Genomic DNA, 16,162 nt, shown 5'->3' with positions numbered 1-16,162 from the left:
TCAAGGTATAAAATTGGAAGGAAAATTGCCACCAGTATAATTATGAACAGCTCATTCCTGAAGTTTACTTTGGAATTGGATGCAAGTTGGAAGCACGTTGTCCAATACTTTTCCATGTTTGTGCTGAGTGCTTCCTTTCTGTGTCATGTAGAAATGTGGCTGTAAGTCATCTGTACCTTTAAGTAGCTCTGCTATGGAATGTTCTTCTTCCTAGGTTATGAATAATCTGGGGCTGGGCAGACTACTCCAGGTGGTACCTAAGGTCCAGCAAAACCATTCCAGCTTTCATTTCAGCATTGACTGGTCGAGTCTGTAATTAACCTTATGCATAACCATTGGCAAATCACTTCACTGGTCTGTTATTCTGGGGTTTTTTTGCATTTTTCTTTCCAAGATTGTCTGTATTTGAAGTCTTCTAAGAGTAGACATTGACAATATGTATGTGCCATGCATCACAAATTCCAATTGCCCTTTGAAGCCCTAGCTAATACTAGGGCCCTAAGCAATATCTGTTTATCCCCAGGGATTATTAGCTTCATGAATATCAGAAAAAAAAAAAAACAACTGGCTCCCTCTAACTTCTGCACACATTAAAAAAAAAAAAAAAGAGAGAGAGAAATATTTCAGAAAGATGATCTTCCCTCCCTGCTTCCCAGTCTTGTTTCTGTGACTAATAGCCATTAAAATGTCAGATTTCCTCTGCAGGTAGAATAGTGTGATAATGTTCACAAAACAGGAAAAAATATATTTTGAAAGGCAGTGGATAAATTTAAGTCCTGTCAAGAAGCTGGATATTGTCAATATTTAAATAACCTGCCATGGCTTGGCAATTTACCACTGCCATTTGTATTCACTACTTCAGCTTCTTGTGAAACCAAACAGCAACAAATCTTTTCAGGCAAAATGAGCCTTAAACACAGGAACTGCTTGTATTTCCCATCATTACTAATTAGTACAGGAAAGTGAAAAGATTGATAATTACTAGAAGAGGAAAAAAACTAAGGAAACATTTTATTCTCATTTCTCTTTGCTTGTGTCCAACTCAGTTTTTTTAGTAGGCCTAACAACATTTTGCTAATCTTAGAGTTCATAATCCCAAATATTGGACAGAAGGCACCTGAAGGGGAAGGAGGAGATCCAGTAGCAACCTGGGCTGTAAACTTGACTCATTTAACCAGTAGTGAGCAATGAGTTACTTTTCTCCAGATTAAAAGAAAACCAAACTGGTTAATGTTAACAGCCAAGGGACACCTAATGATGTGTAGCACTTGTTTTCCTTACTGATAGTACTTTTGACATGTTGACATAAATGACAAAAAAAGGACCAGTAGTTTTATTTGAGTAACTTCTGTTTGTGCCCTAGGAATGGCTCTGGTGAATAACATGGGTGTGGAGGACATGGATGCAGTCTGAAAAAAGAGGTAAGCACTTACACTTTGATTTTAAAGGACATAAAATATTCTTTATGGAAGTTTACTGGATTGGTGCTTTTGGAAGCTGAGTGTGATTCAATATGCAATGTGATGTATTTCCTTTTAAGCTGCTTGTAAGCATAGTAGTCCTCGTGTTCATTTGTAGTTATGCTTTAGCTTCTCAAATAATTGGAGCTTTTACCTCCAGCAATCACTGATTTTTAACATTTATGTTAATCTTTCCAAGATAAAAATACTAAACATTAATATCAATGTATTGAATTTTTAAAATTTTTGAAAGATAACCCTTTATTTTTGAGGGATAATCCATGATCTTTTGAAAATAGTTCTCTATATGAAGCTTTTGCTAGCATGTACACAGATGAGATTTATAAAGCAAGCCACCCATTTGTAGAAAAAAATAGAAATGAAAATCCTTTATTAAAGATGCCTCTGTAGATAGTTCACAGGAGAGGAAAAAAAGCACAAAAGATAAAAGCAGAGAGATTAATTCCACAGATTGGTACTGAAAATATAACCCTGTATTTTCTGCATGGATTTACAAACAGCAGTTGAAACCTGGGATGTAATGCTGTATTTCTCCAAGTTCTTAATGGCATTAGCTCTTTATGAATCAGGAAGCAGATATCAGACTTTGTAACAGCTTTATCAAGTCTGAGAGTTTCACAATACGAATGTTTGATTATATTTGTGAAATAATTTACTCATCAAACAGTGCTATTAAATGTAGGATACCTTTACAACACTGTTTCTATTGTTGTTTTCACATTCTATTTTGCTGGCAATAAATCATTTTGAAGCAATTCATTTTTTACACATTGAGAGATAGACAGCAGATCCTGAACTCAGCAGATGACACATTAAATTCAGAGACATGTCAGTCACATTTAAAGCATGCGGCCAATTCCTACAGCAGATCACTCCAGTGGAAAAAGCAGTTTCTCTGCAGTTCTCTATCCATGTCAAGCTGAAATAGAATTTTGTTTTTCTTCACCTAGATAAAGATTTTTTTATGCATGTTCTGTACTTTGTCACAAAGTGGTAATAAAAGAGTAGCAAGTATCTGCATCAAAAGTACAGAGCTCATACCCCAAAGACCAGACTTTTGTCCAACACCACCTGGATTATCCAGTGTTTCCCAGTTAGAAGATGTGTTTGACAAATGAAAATCAAGAATGTTATTTCTTATTACAGTAAAGAAACATAATGTTTCAGACCCTGGCATCCACCCTTGGCTATCAACTAGGACTTTGGGAATAAACTTCAGACTTCAGTCTGAGAAAATGCAGGCAAACATCATCTAGCCTGGAGCTCTGCTCTCCTGCACACTGTGACACTCACTGCTGAGCAGGACTGACACCTCCAGCACTGCTCCTCAGGGCTGGATTTGTTTGCAGGAATTTGCTTGTTTTGATAAAACATACATAACTAAGACTATTTAATGAAGTAGGAAAATCCCATCAAAGATAAGCTTTTGCTGACACACTCTGATGTTCGAGCTTCTTGGCACACAAGAAAGTTTGCTGCATCTTCATTTTAACACATTTAAGGAACTACTCCTGCGCTGTGGTTTTCAAGCCTGACTTGTACTGTTCAGTATCTTTTTGTTTTATGCAGCCAAAGTTGGGCTGTAGAATGCAGTTGCACTGGATTTTGGCTTTGAACTGTCCAAACCAGTCATTGTAAAGTGTTAATTTTGCACCTTGGCCTGTAAAGGATGATGTCAGCACACAATGTCAGCAGTAATTGTGTGTTTCTGCTATCTCTGTTATTTAGTGTTAAAGTTTGGACTGCAGAGGACTGTGCAATTCTGAAAATTTTCTCTGGATCTTTTGCATCTATTATTTCAGCTTGTAGTTTTAAAGGGAAACCTTACAGTATCACATGTTTCAGGGTATTACTTTTGGAGTTTTTATGGGTATTAGGCAAAAATTCCAAACATTGCGGAGAAGCAGTGTGTTGCGAACTCAAGTGCTGTTTGCTATGCATCAAAGATGTTCAGATTTTAAGAGGTAATGTCCTGAGTATTTCCTTTATTGTAGTTTTTATTCTAGTGGGAGTGTGCTTTTTTCTCTAATGAAGCCTCTCTGATGGAAAATTTGCGGTAAGTGTTTCCCTTCTTTGTTGCTAATCATTAAGTTTAGCTACAAATGGAAGGGAAAATGGACAGAAATGTGACAGATGTGACTTTCTAAATTGACATTTGTGGTAGAAGCTCTTTGCACATTTTCATAACAGAACACCACCAGTATTTCCCTTAAGTAACACTATGGCTCTCGTCAAACAGCTCCCCAAAAGGTCAGGCATTTAGGCTACAGCTCTTGTTCTCCCTTGCTGCTGCACATTCCATCACTAGGTGACATTACAGAGAGGGCAGTACTGCAGCCAGGAGACCTCCACTTCACCACTAAAAATCCCTTTAAGAGAGTGGGGATGGGACTTCTCAGGTAGGCTTTTTTGGCATATGAGTAAACCCCCAGGATGCTTTTCTTTATGCAGAAAATTAATCTGCCATTCTCTAAAATCTCTGCAATGTGCAGCACACATTCTCTAGCCAGGTGTGATAATCAAGGCATTGTCACATGCTGATATTGTGTATTTCTTGAGGTGTATTTCTAATGCTTTCAGTTAAAGCCCATTAAACAAAAAGCATAAATCAGAAAAAAACAGAGTTTGTATCTATAATACTTCTATAAGTTTGGTTTTATTACATGTTGTTTAAATGTTATGCATACCAAACCTCTGCATTAATTTCCACCTTTTCATGTTCCTCCATGAAGTAAAACTGTGCAGGACCTGGGAAAAATGGGAAGAGAAAGTAAGAAAGTTTTTTATCGTTAATTATTTTGCATATTATAGTATAAGAGGACCTGAATGTCTTTTTTTTTGAAAAATAGTGTACTTATGGACCTGAAGAAAAGCTTTCATAATTCCATTAGAGAGATGTAAGAGATTTTGCAGAGTAACAAAATTATACAATCATTTGTCAGGTGTTCAGAGAGCAAGTAAAGCTAATGCAGTCAAGCAAAAGGATCAAGGACATTCCTTACTCTCTGGAAGCAGAGTATGGTACTCACAAAGATTTCTAACTGCAGGCTTGAGAACTGCACATGGATGCATATATATCCAGCTTTTGTGATTTATGTTGACAGGGCATATGCTACCAATGCTGGAAATTATTTTCCCCTTGACATAAAGGTCTCTCAATAATTGAAATTTGACCTGAATGTGAGGGATTGGTTGGGGTAGCTCAGTATTATCAAATTTTCCATAAATTTCTTGAATGGATTGACCTTTAGCATCTTTTTAAAACTCTAATGTTTCCCACTGCATCTCTGTGATGGCCTAAATTTATATCTCTCCCTCGGTAGCAGGAGATGGGGATTAAATGTGTGCTTATGCTTTTCTTCTCTCCCCCTCTACCCTCCTGCCACATTCTAGAAGCATTGGTCATAGGTGAAAGTTTTCAGCTCCTTTTAACAAAAGAATTGGTGAAATGAATTCCATCTAATGCACTGACATTTTATGATGAATAAATCTTAATTTACTCTCTGAATCATTAAATGATTGAGCTTTTTTTTGGTGAAGATATTGATCTCTGCCCTTCCTTTTTTTCATTATTGTTGTTGCAAAGTACTGAGGTGTTTTTTTCTTTTAACTGTTATAAATCTGTTGCATGCAATTCAGATTTCAGTACAGTGCTTCTTCATTTCTGGAGTTCATGGCACTTTCTCATGATCAAATTATTCAACAGGTGTTCATTTATGGATCAGGAATTTTTCTCACTGATTACTGCTTTTCCGTGAGGGTGTACATGGGCATCCCACATTTGTCCTTGCAATTTTTTTTGTGAGCTTCTCTGTAGACCAGAAATACAAGTTTACTTTTGTGGAAGTGGAGTGTCTTCCCCTTAAACTGTGATCATTGCTGACAGTTACTGAAAATCTTTCATTTTTGCTGTATTCCTTAAGAACGAAGCATTTGTGCTTTTGAAAGCACTGCAGCAGGCTCCTGCTGGTTCAGATTCACAGGGATCTCCACTCTGATTGTTTCTCTGTGGTTTCCTGACTTCTTGAGGGATACCTGTGGACAGCTGTTCTCTGTTAGCTCCTTGAACAAATTCCTTCTGCCTTCAGTTATTCCTGCAATCTGTGGCTCTGGTGATATCAGGGCTGTACGAATGGTGTGCTAACATCATTTAATACAACCTATAAATATAGCTATGTATATACAGCTACTTCACAGATACTCTGAACACTGGTTAGGCAGTAGCACAAGAACAGTATCAAGCTAAGCCCAGAAACTAAGCACACCACTTCAAATGCAAATATATATATATTTTAAGAGTAGCTAGTTTTAGAAAGATGGAAACAGCTATGAAACAAAGCATCTGGGGGAGAGAATTTAGTCAGACAAATGAGAATGATAATGGGGAACTGTTTATGACAGCTTCCTGTAGGTAATGATGTGTTTTAAAACTTTAACAAAAGAGTAGTATATACAGGTTCTTGTTTGTTGTTTCTGGGAATGTTCAGTGCAGCTCTGGCAGATGTACATGTTTGTAATTTTGGGCATTGAAATACAAATTTTACTATTTTTTTAATTACATCTCTTTTTTAGCAAACATACAGTAATATAGTTTTGCATAAATATATATAAAAGGTGTTCCTCTTATCTCTGAGTATATCTACTGAAGTGGAGTTTAATAATTCATTGGTAAAAATATTTGTGAAGGTTAATAGCTATGAATGTTGTATATCTGGACTCCTGGGGGGTCTTTGACATGGCCCCCCACAACATCCTTCTCTCTAAATGGGAGAGATGTAGCTTTGATGGGTGGACTGTTAGGCAGATGAAGAATTGCTTGGACAATCACATCCAGAGGGTAGTGGTCAGAGGCTCAATGTCCAGGTGGACATTGGTGACAAGTGGTGTCCCCCAGGGGTACATACTGGGATCAGTGCCGTTTCATCTTTTCATCAGTGACATGGACAGTGAGATCAAGTGCACCCTCAGCAAGTTGTAGATGACACCAGGCTGAGTGGTGTCTTGGACATGCCTGAGGGACAGGATGCAATGTAGGAGTACCTGATGGAGCTCTAAAAGTGGGAATATGTGAACTCCATGGGCTTCAAGAAGGCCAAGTTCATGGTGCTGTACCTGGGTGAGCACATCCCCCAATATCAGCACAGGCTGATAGATGAACAGCTTGGAGCAGCCCTGCCCAGGACTTGGGGGGCTGCTGGGTGAGAGGCTGGGCATGAGCCAGCAGTGTGTGCTTGCAGCCCAGGAAGCCAAACACATCCTGGGCTCATCCAAAGCAGTGTGGGCAGCAGGGCAAGGAACTCTGCTGTCCTCAGCACGTGATGGACATGGGCCTGTTACAGCAGCTCCAGAGGAGGCCACACAGATGCTCAGAGCACCTCTTCTCTGCAGACAGGCTGAGAGACCTGGGGTTGTTCAGCCCGGAGGAGAGGAGACAATGCTCTGGGAAGACCTTTTTGCACCCTTTAGGTGCAGTATAATAAAGGGTATTGCACTTTTAGGGTACAATACAGGTAAATTTATACAAGAATATGTGCACTAAATTGTGTAGTAGAGTGCCCTCATATGCCTTAAGATGAAGTAAAAGTCTGTTGAAAGCAAGTGGCATTGGAGCACCGTTGCACGTGAGAGTTTTTAATACCTAAAATAATTTACTTGGCATTTATTATAGAGACAAATTTTAATGTATTTTGTAAGTCTTTATTTGCAAGCCAGCATACCAAGCATCGTTCATAGTTGCCATAAATTTCCTATTTTCATTAGTAGCATTTCTTATATTATAATATAAGAAAACTACCCAGATTTTGTTGTCATAAAAATTCTGTAGTTTTACTTAATTTGCTTGTGCAAGTACTAAAAATTTAATATCTCTTTGTTCTAGCAAGTTCTGCTAAGGGCTGTGAAGTACTTGATAACAGACTTATTTGTCAAGCACTGATTAATAGCAAATACTTCTTTAATTTCATTTTCCCTGTTTTTTGGAGGTTGGGGGAACAAACGTTCTCTGAAAAAATGGTTTGTCTTAAAGTATTGCTGATTGCAACATATAGCTTACTTTATTCCTTAAACACAGACAAAATTTTGCTAAGTAAATAGCGGGAGATATCCACTGTGGCCATTTGTGGTTGTATCAGTGGTTTGTCCAGAATGTTTTTCAGCAACTTATTTTGGTGTTCTACTCTGTAATCACAGAGTAATTCTACTGTAATTCTACTCTGTAAATCACAACAGCAATTGTTGTTGTGTGCTTGTTATGAACTACAATACAGTTGCAATAGAACACAGTTTTATTAACTATACATGTTAGCTGCATATGGTCCCTCCTAGAGAAATAGCTTTTTTGGCAAATACAGGTAGGGATTTTGGGGTTTTTTTTCTTTTCTTTGTTTTGTTTTGTTGGGTTTTTTTTGGTAGTGGTGGACGCTTTTTTTTTGGTTTGTTTTTTTGTTTGTTTATTTGTTTGTGTGTTTGTTTTATTGGTGGTTTTTAAGGGGTTTTTTTTGGAACTCCTTGATTTGCTTGGAAAAACAAAGTGATTTTTTATACCAGTGTTCAAATGTCCACAAATGGGATTTAGATCTTTTTTATTTTATCCTTTCTCCAGAACTGACTTGGGGAAAAAGTTGAAAGGAAAAAAGAGACTGACAGTTTTCTCCTTGATGGTTTGATGCAGAATAATGACCCATTTTTTTCGTAGTTTCCGCATATTTCAGTTGTAGTTTGAACTATTCTATTTCTTGCTGGCAAATTATCAAAATTAATATCAAAAATTGTTCAGATTAACTTCCCCAAGCCCCCCTAGAGAATTTGACAAGCATTATTTAAAGTTTAAACACTTGTCAACAAACTACTGTTTAGACAAGCCATTCATTTGCTGAAAACATTTTTTATAGCAAACCAATACACAATTCATGTATTCTTGATTCTTATACATTTCTTCTGTCATTTTGTATTTCTGTAGATACAAACTCACTCATTTCAAAGCAGTAAAACCTATTAAAATTAGTTTTTTGACTGTCATCCACACTACCTTTCTTGTCTTTGATGACTTTTGCAATAGAGTGTGGTTGTTTTCACTGTTTGGTATCTTGTACTTTTGTGCTTTTATAACCCTTTTAATGTGGAGTGTTTGTATTTACCTTGGAATTGTGTGTCTTTTTTGCTCTCCCTTATCTTTTCTGTGAGGTATTGCTTCCATTTGTTCTGTACAACACAATGTATTTTTTTTCAGCTCCCATATTCTGTCTTACTCCTAGGCACTTTTTAATCCTATTAAAAAAAAAAAAAGAGAGAGAGAGAAAGAAAGAAAAAGATCTGTATTACATTGTTACGCAATGGTATAATTTCTTCGTGATATGTTCAAAGTCCCTCCATGGCAAGGACTGTAACTAAATCTATTCTCCTATTCTCCCTAGCCAAATAAATCTCTCTAGTATACACGAAAAATTAGTGGCAATAGAACTTCTAGGCTCAAGTCAGAGCAAGCCTTTTTGCCAAAATGGAAATAAACTTCACAATATCACTTCTTCATCATGGAGTTTAATGTAGGAGTTCATCTATTATCTGGAAGACCTGAAAAAATACTGCTTCCTCCATTGTGGAAAATGTTACTAATCATTTACTCATGATTTCTTGGGAGGGGAAAAAAGGCAAAAAGAAAAGCAAATGCTATCATCAGTACATTTGTAGTGTCCATCTTGTTTGTTGAATGGGTATTTTATAAATGTGATAGATGGAGGGAAATGCCCCATCTATCAGAGAAGGTATACAGTGCTTTATTCTGTAAAAGTAGTAGTGTTTTAAGATGATTTGGTTTCTCATTAATTAAACATGTCCAAGCATGGATTTGTTCCTTAACTGGAAAATTAAATCAAAATATCAAGCACAATTCTAATGAGAAACATTTAATTAAACTGCAAGTTCTCAGGGAAAGAGACATTTTGTTCATGTTTGAAACTGTTCTTAGCTCACCTGTCTCATAACCAAAAATCCTACTTTGCTAATGCAGTACCTCCCTTGATGGACTTGGTCTTAAATATAATATTTATGTCCATTTTTGTGCAGATGTCTTAAATGTATGGAACTGGGAAGAACAGAGGGCAGTGAATGCTATTTTTCTGTGCCTTTGAACAACCCAAAATCTCATTCTGACTTTGCAGTTTATTGTTTAACTCCATTTAACATACGTCCTGAATGTAACTGCAGGGGTGGCTTGGCTTACAGGTCTGCAAGTAAAGATATAAATATGTACATATTTTGTTGGAGCAATGTTTTATTGCTGTAACAGGTGACCACTCAGAATCAAACAGGACTTTCTAGACCCCTTGTTAGCAAAACACACTTGGGTTTTGCTGCAGTGGGCTGGTTACTGCTCCATGTCCACCTCCCCAGTGAGTAGGAGAAGAACATCTTCTTAATCTTCCTCTCTTGACTTAATCTTCCATCTTCAGCAGCATTTTCTTTGAGTGTTACACCACGGTTACAGCCACCTTCACAGGACTGTGTTCCTTTGCTGAAACCCCAGTAATTTCCTTGATCTGGTGTATGTGCTTAGCATCACATCTGCAGCTGTTTTGTGTAAGAATGTCTGGCCAAAATGCTGCCTTGCTGAAAGGTGTCTTCTCTCCTTATGAAGTTATTCCCTTTCTCTCCAAACAATACCTGGATGAACTCACAGAAAAGTCCTGCTTGTGATCATGTGGCTGTGCTGCACCATGTCAATATAGTTTTTGATGGAAAACATTCTGTACACTAATGAATGAGGAAAGATCTTTGAACTGACATTCTTCTGAAGAACTGGTAGTAAATTTAAAGGCAGATAGCTTAACCAATTCTTTGCGTAATTTAAAGTAAGGAAATATTTCTACTTTCATAGACTTGTTGTGAGTGTTTAGTTCTATATTTCAAAGTTTATTGAATTTTTGGGATATATTGAGAATTCTGAATAATTGATATTTGAAATTATTAATACTTCTCAGGAAAAGTTGTTTCTACCAGGACTTTCTATAATCTGAAAATAAATATATTATATTTTTATATAGCACTTCTAAAATGGATTTTGCTATGCAAAATGCTTTTTAGAGGATTAAGCCAGAATGTCACCTTATCTAGTTTTCTGTGACCCTCTGACATGTGCTAATTTAAATTTATTCCTATGATCTCATGATTTTACTAGTCTATAAAAGCAAGTTATTATGACTGTACAAATTCAGAATAGTAGCACTTAGTCTTATGTAATGATTTATCATTTATTTTCTTCCACATAACACATGCTGATTCACAAGGTCTCAGTGTGTGCAGAGGAGCAGTGTTATTAAAACCCAATTTATAGGTAGCTAAACTGGAGCACAGACTTTGAGGGCTTTGCCAGCCAACTGACAGCAAGTCAGCTTTAATGAGGGATAGATAGGCTCAGACTGTCTGGATTTTTAGTTGGCTTACATTTATTATCTCATCAGATAATTCATCCCAGTTGAATGTAGTTCACAAGAATTTGAAGTCATGTAGCTAAATAAAACTCTCCTGTGCTGCTCTGTGTAAATGAAAACTTTGTGTCTTCTAGAAATGGAAGGCTTTTTCACTATGGTGAAGGCAGTCAGGGCTTAGGCTGTGCAACGCCCTCCACTGAAAAACTGGGAAGTTTTACTCTTATAGATGTTATAGATGTTATTATTATGCAGTACTCTTATACAGTACTCTTCAGTCATGATGACAGTGATTTTTCTCTCTTCTTAATTAAGGCAAATTAACTTCCACTAATCTCGGTCATGCTCCATTTAGAGCATTGCTGATATATTGGTAAGTTGTCTTGGTTTGGTTTTTATAAATATCTCCCTGTCATCTACACACTGCCCAGTTTTCTAGCTCACTGAAATTTTCTTGTGAAAAAAAAATCCAAAACTTGTGTATGCATAAGATTTCAAGGGTGCTCACAATTGTATGGAAGTCTTGATAACAGTCTGTTGTTTTTTCTTAAGGAAACCCATAGAATCGCAGGGTAAGGTGGAAGTTTTAGTACAAGTCTTCCAGAAGGCATAACAGTTTTTAGAAGAAGTTTTTAAGAACAAAGCCATATTGCACTCTTTTCCTCTGAGAACGATAAATAAGGAGTAGCAATTTTTGGCCACTAAATACAAATGCTTCTGAGCTGATTGTACTATACTCCTCCACTATAAAATATCTGAGTGTTTGTTCTTGAACGATTTGTAGTTTGAAACTCTTCAAAAAACACTGTCCAGGTTTCCCTGGTGCACTGTCCACAAGTCAAGAGAAATAGGAAATGCTTTATTAATTTTAGTGGTTTTTTTCCAATAGGCTATTTTATGGTCTCTTCCCTACTACCTGTGATTTGCCTCATCAACCAAAAATCTCGTTCTTGCTGCAGTAGCTATTACGGAAGTGAAACAGACAATGTTTGCATTCCCCTGGGTCAGTGAATGCCAGCTCGGTTCTGTCTCACTTGGAACTGGTGCTGCCATCAACAGCTCTTCAGAAATTCTGTTTTCATCTGCCTGAAACTTATTTAGAATTTGACAGGTATATTATGAATATTAATGATTACTCAAGAAAGTATTTCCAAAAAAAAAAGGCTTTGGAAGTTGGCTCTCCATCTTTCCTTGGAGATACTCTCCTTGTTCATTTGCCTGTGTGATCCCAGGCTGATTTTTCTAACACCCCTGAGTTGAGAAAAATATTTTTATAATAGATCTCTTTCATGACTTGCACCTTTCTACCAGCAAACTCAAAGCTTGTAAAAGGTATTATTTATGGCACTTCACTCTTGCCTTTGGAGAGTATTGTCTTTGCTGCTTATGTTTTTGGTCTTGAATGTTTGGTTTGACTTGTGGGGTTTTTTGAGGGGTGGTTTCTTTTTGTGTGGGTTTTTTTGTTTGGTTGGTTTTTTGGATTTTGTTTCTTTATTTGTTGTTTTGTTGCGTTTTGGGTTTTTGGGGCTTTTTTGTTTGTTTTGGTTTGGTTTTTTGCAGAAGTCTTATTTCCTGTGTCAGTTATAGCCTCCCTTAGCTCAGTCAATAACCATGTTTTCTGAACTAACTTCCAGTCAGAATCAGAGTTGTATGGCTGATAACTTCATAACTTCTGAAAATGTTATTCAGTTCATGTTGTGTTCCTCCTTTTTCTGATACCAAATCAAAATGTGAGGTTGTTTAGTAATATCTCTTATCCAGCATTTTTACTAAGTGGATGAAAGTAAGACAAATACTGCATTTCTTTTTTTTCTTTTTTTCTTTTTTTTTTTTTTTTAAATTTTTTTTTTTTTTGCCCATGCTGGGGTTTTGTCATGGTATTTTCTTTTCTTCATAGAGAGACCAGTTTAAGGTTCAAAGTTCTGACAAAAGATAACTGTTAGAATGGGTCTCAAATGGGGTTGAATCCTTGAGAAAATTAACTGTTGGAGTGTATAGTTCTGTATCCTGAAAATGCGGGGGGTAAACAGAAGCCAGTAAGGAATTTAATGTGGCAGTTCTGCAGGAGTCAAATCTCTTCACTGATTTCTAGGGACTCTTGGTGATGAGCAAACCCCACAAACAATATATGAACCACATTGCCCAGCATCACCTGGAATATGCCAATAATCATGAATGCATTAGCTACTTAGCTAGTAGCTGGTTTTTTTTCCTATGGAAAGGAACTAAATTGTCATTTTCTTATTATGCATTCTTCACTTGTGTCTTTTCTCTTTACCTCTCAATTAGTCTGCATGCTCCAGGCATGCTGAGCAGAGTGAATTTTTTAAGTCATCCTGTAAACCTAAATTCAGAGAGATAAGGTCCTGCTGCTCTTGAATTCATAACTTATATAGTTCAGTTCCTGTAGTCAATGCACCTACCTGTTGGTCTGTCATCAGAGCAGGGAAAGCAGGCCATGAGCCTTCCCTCTGCAGGTGCATTCTCCATCTTTTTGGTGATACAGAGAAGAAACAAAGACTGGGATTAAACTAGGCTGTGCAAGTCTGAAGAAAGTTTGAGATGCCCTCCATGCCCCTAAATTAGCAGATGGCAATAACTGCAAAGGAGGTTGCTGAAGTTCTAAGTGGTATTTCTAATACTGTACATTACGGTAAACAAAGTACATTATTTTCCTGCTGCTGACACACAAAGGTCATTTGCAAGAGCCACTGACTCAAAAAGTAGTGTCACCACTAATGGAAAGAAATAAAAGGCTGATACTTAGGCATATTTTTAATAGCTTTCCTCAAATTCTGTAGGCAGCTGCATTTACATTACTTATTCTAGACTTCCAAATTTCCAAAAGCATTTATAGAGGCAGATAAGGACTTTCAAAAACAAAGCTTGAGGCAGGGTGGACACATTTTCAGATGCTGATTTCTCTGACTGAGTGCCATTTGAACTCTTCAGGCAAGTTTCAGTATTTGGTAGTAGCATGATCCTGTAAAGAACAAAACACTGCTTAATGAGGTCTGTGGTTTTTTGGTTCTTTTTTTTCTCTGTCTTTATATGGCACCCCATGGATCTAAACATTTTGATATATTATTAAACATATAAAACTGACAGTAGAATTCAAGCTCAGTAATTATGAAACACTCCCTTATCTCTACACAGCTCTAAGTCTGTAGTAGGATAAACATTTAAGAGAATGTTTCATCTTCAGCAGAACAGACTATTTAATTTCAGTCTTGTATGATATATTTTCCTACCCATGGAGTACCAAAGTGCTTTACAAGACAATCAAGTAAATACAAAAGAGAATATATGGACAAACAGGAACTTGTATCATGTTCAGCAAAGCTAAATCACTCCAAAAAGTGGATGAAATACTTTGTGCTCAGTGAAAATAAAAGTCATGAACTTCAGTTCTGCTTGGTTGACATTAAGCTATTCCTTCTTACTATAACACAGAGTGGTCTCAATTTTTTGTAGAGTTTTAAACAAAGATGCAAGAAACAGAAATCAAAACATTAATAGCTTGATAGCTGGCTATGTTGCAATACAGTACACGACTTATTCACAGCATCTAGAAAGGTAACAATTTTAAATATACAACAAATTAAACAATGAAAATGTTTACCACATTTTCCAACAGAAAAGAACTGCACTTATGAGGCATATGGTCCACCATTATTTACTCTCAGCTCTTTCTTCAGAGACTGGAAGGTTCCTGTGTAAATTTGAATCCCTTTAAAGCATCCTTTAAAGGATGTTCACCTTCCATCTATTCAGCTGCTAAGAGAAAGGAAATGTAAGCGTGGTACTTGGAACAGTAGGAGTGCTGTTGACTGAGGTACTGGTAGGGTCGTGAATCCTCGTGCTCAGAGAAGAGACTGGTAGCAATGAAATACACTGAAAGGGAAGGAGACCAACCTCAAAGGTATTCATGAAGCTGCAGATACTGGAAGTCACAGCAGAATTCACAAAATTCTAAAATCTACAGTCTGAACTCTAAATATTCTAGACATGGCTGTAACTTCAGAAGAACTGCTTGTTACCTTCATGTAGGAATGTGCAACAAACTGCACCAGAAGGAAAAAACGTGCTTCCAGCAGATAGTTCTGATGGACATGGAGAGCTGCAGGCTTAAAAACGCAGCTTTGCAGGTTGATCACTTGCAGATGTGCAGGACAGCTCAGTCTGTGGATTGTCTTGTTGCTGTTCTTCAGTTGCTGCTGTGAAACAGCAAAAATACGCAAGACTGTCCTCAAAACTAAAACTTTATAAATGAGCTGGCATGAAAATCCTTGATTAAAAAAAATGTTATTCTCAGTGTGTCATTGTCAGGGAAAGATATTCTGTTTTGTAAATTAGCAGAACAACCAAACGACACACTTACCACACAAACACTTCTTACCAATATTTTTGTGAAGCTCTTTGGTCTGAAAGTACTCTATTCTGTTGAGAGCCTCATTCATGGTGACTTTCAGGTTCAGATAGCACCCACAATACTGAGCTTGATTATTACTGAGCTGTTCTACTGATGTAACTGATGAAATGGGGTTTTTCATACCACGGTTAAGCCAAACCTTAAAGTTACTGGATTTAATGGTGTTTTTTCTTTGAAACCGCACAAGTCAAAATATTGTTTTATTTGGTTGTGTTATGAAACCTTAAACTACCTCCTCTGTTGGCCATGCATGTGCAGCACACCATAGGAGGAAAAAAAAAAGAAAAAACAAAGAGAGTCTATTGCTGATTTTTATCTGTATTTCAGATATAGATTACCACTCTCCTTTTGAAATACAGCCCACATGTGAAATAAGAAACACTGTTAACACTATATTGCTTTATTTTGGCACTGACCTTAGTGTAAGACCCCCCTTTACTCTGTCTGTAGTTATCTGCACTGTAGTGCTTTCATTGCCTTTCAACATCTGATGGGCAATTGCAGAGCAGCCCTAAAACTGTGATGGAAAAATGATCTAAGCTTCATATAAAATTTCAAGTGGTGCCATTCTTCTGTGTCTGAGGCTGTCTGAATTTTTGGTGATGTGCATTTTTTGTCCAGAAGTTGCTGGGAACATTTTTACAAAGGTTTACTGGATGTGAATAAATAAAAATTGACCTGAGGGTTTAAAGATTAAAACTAAAAATTATTAATAAAGTCATTTTATGGAGGAGATTTTACCCACTCAGCACTATTTGAAAGACGTTTTCATATAATGAGCTAACTGCATGTACTTTTGAAAACAGATAAAAGGAAAAAGTTGGAGC

The sequence above is a fragment of the Lichenostomus cassidix genome, chromosome 4 (genome assembly GCF_008360975.1).
Source record: "Lichenostomus cassidix isolate B80296 chromosome 4, HeHo_3.0, whole genome shotgun sequence".
NCBI classification, from domain to species: domain Eukaryota; kingdom Metazoa; phylum Chordata; class Aves; order Passeriformes; family Meliphagidae; genus Lichenostomus; species Lichenostomus cassidix.
Note: the sequence above shows the minus strand (reverse complement) of the source record.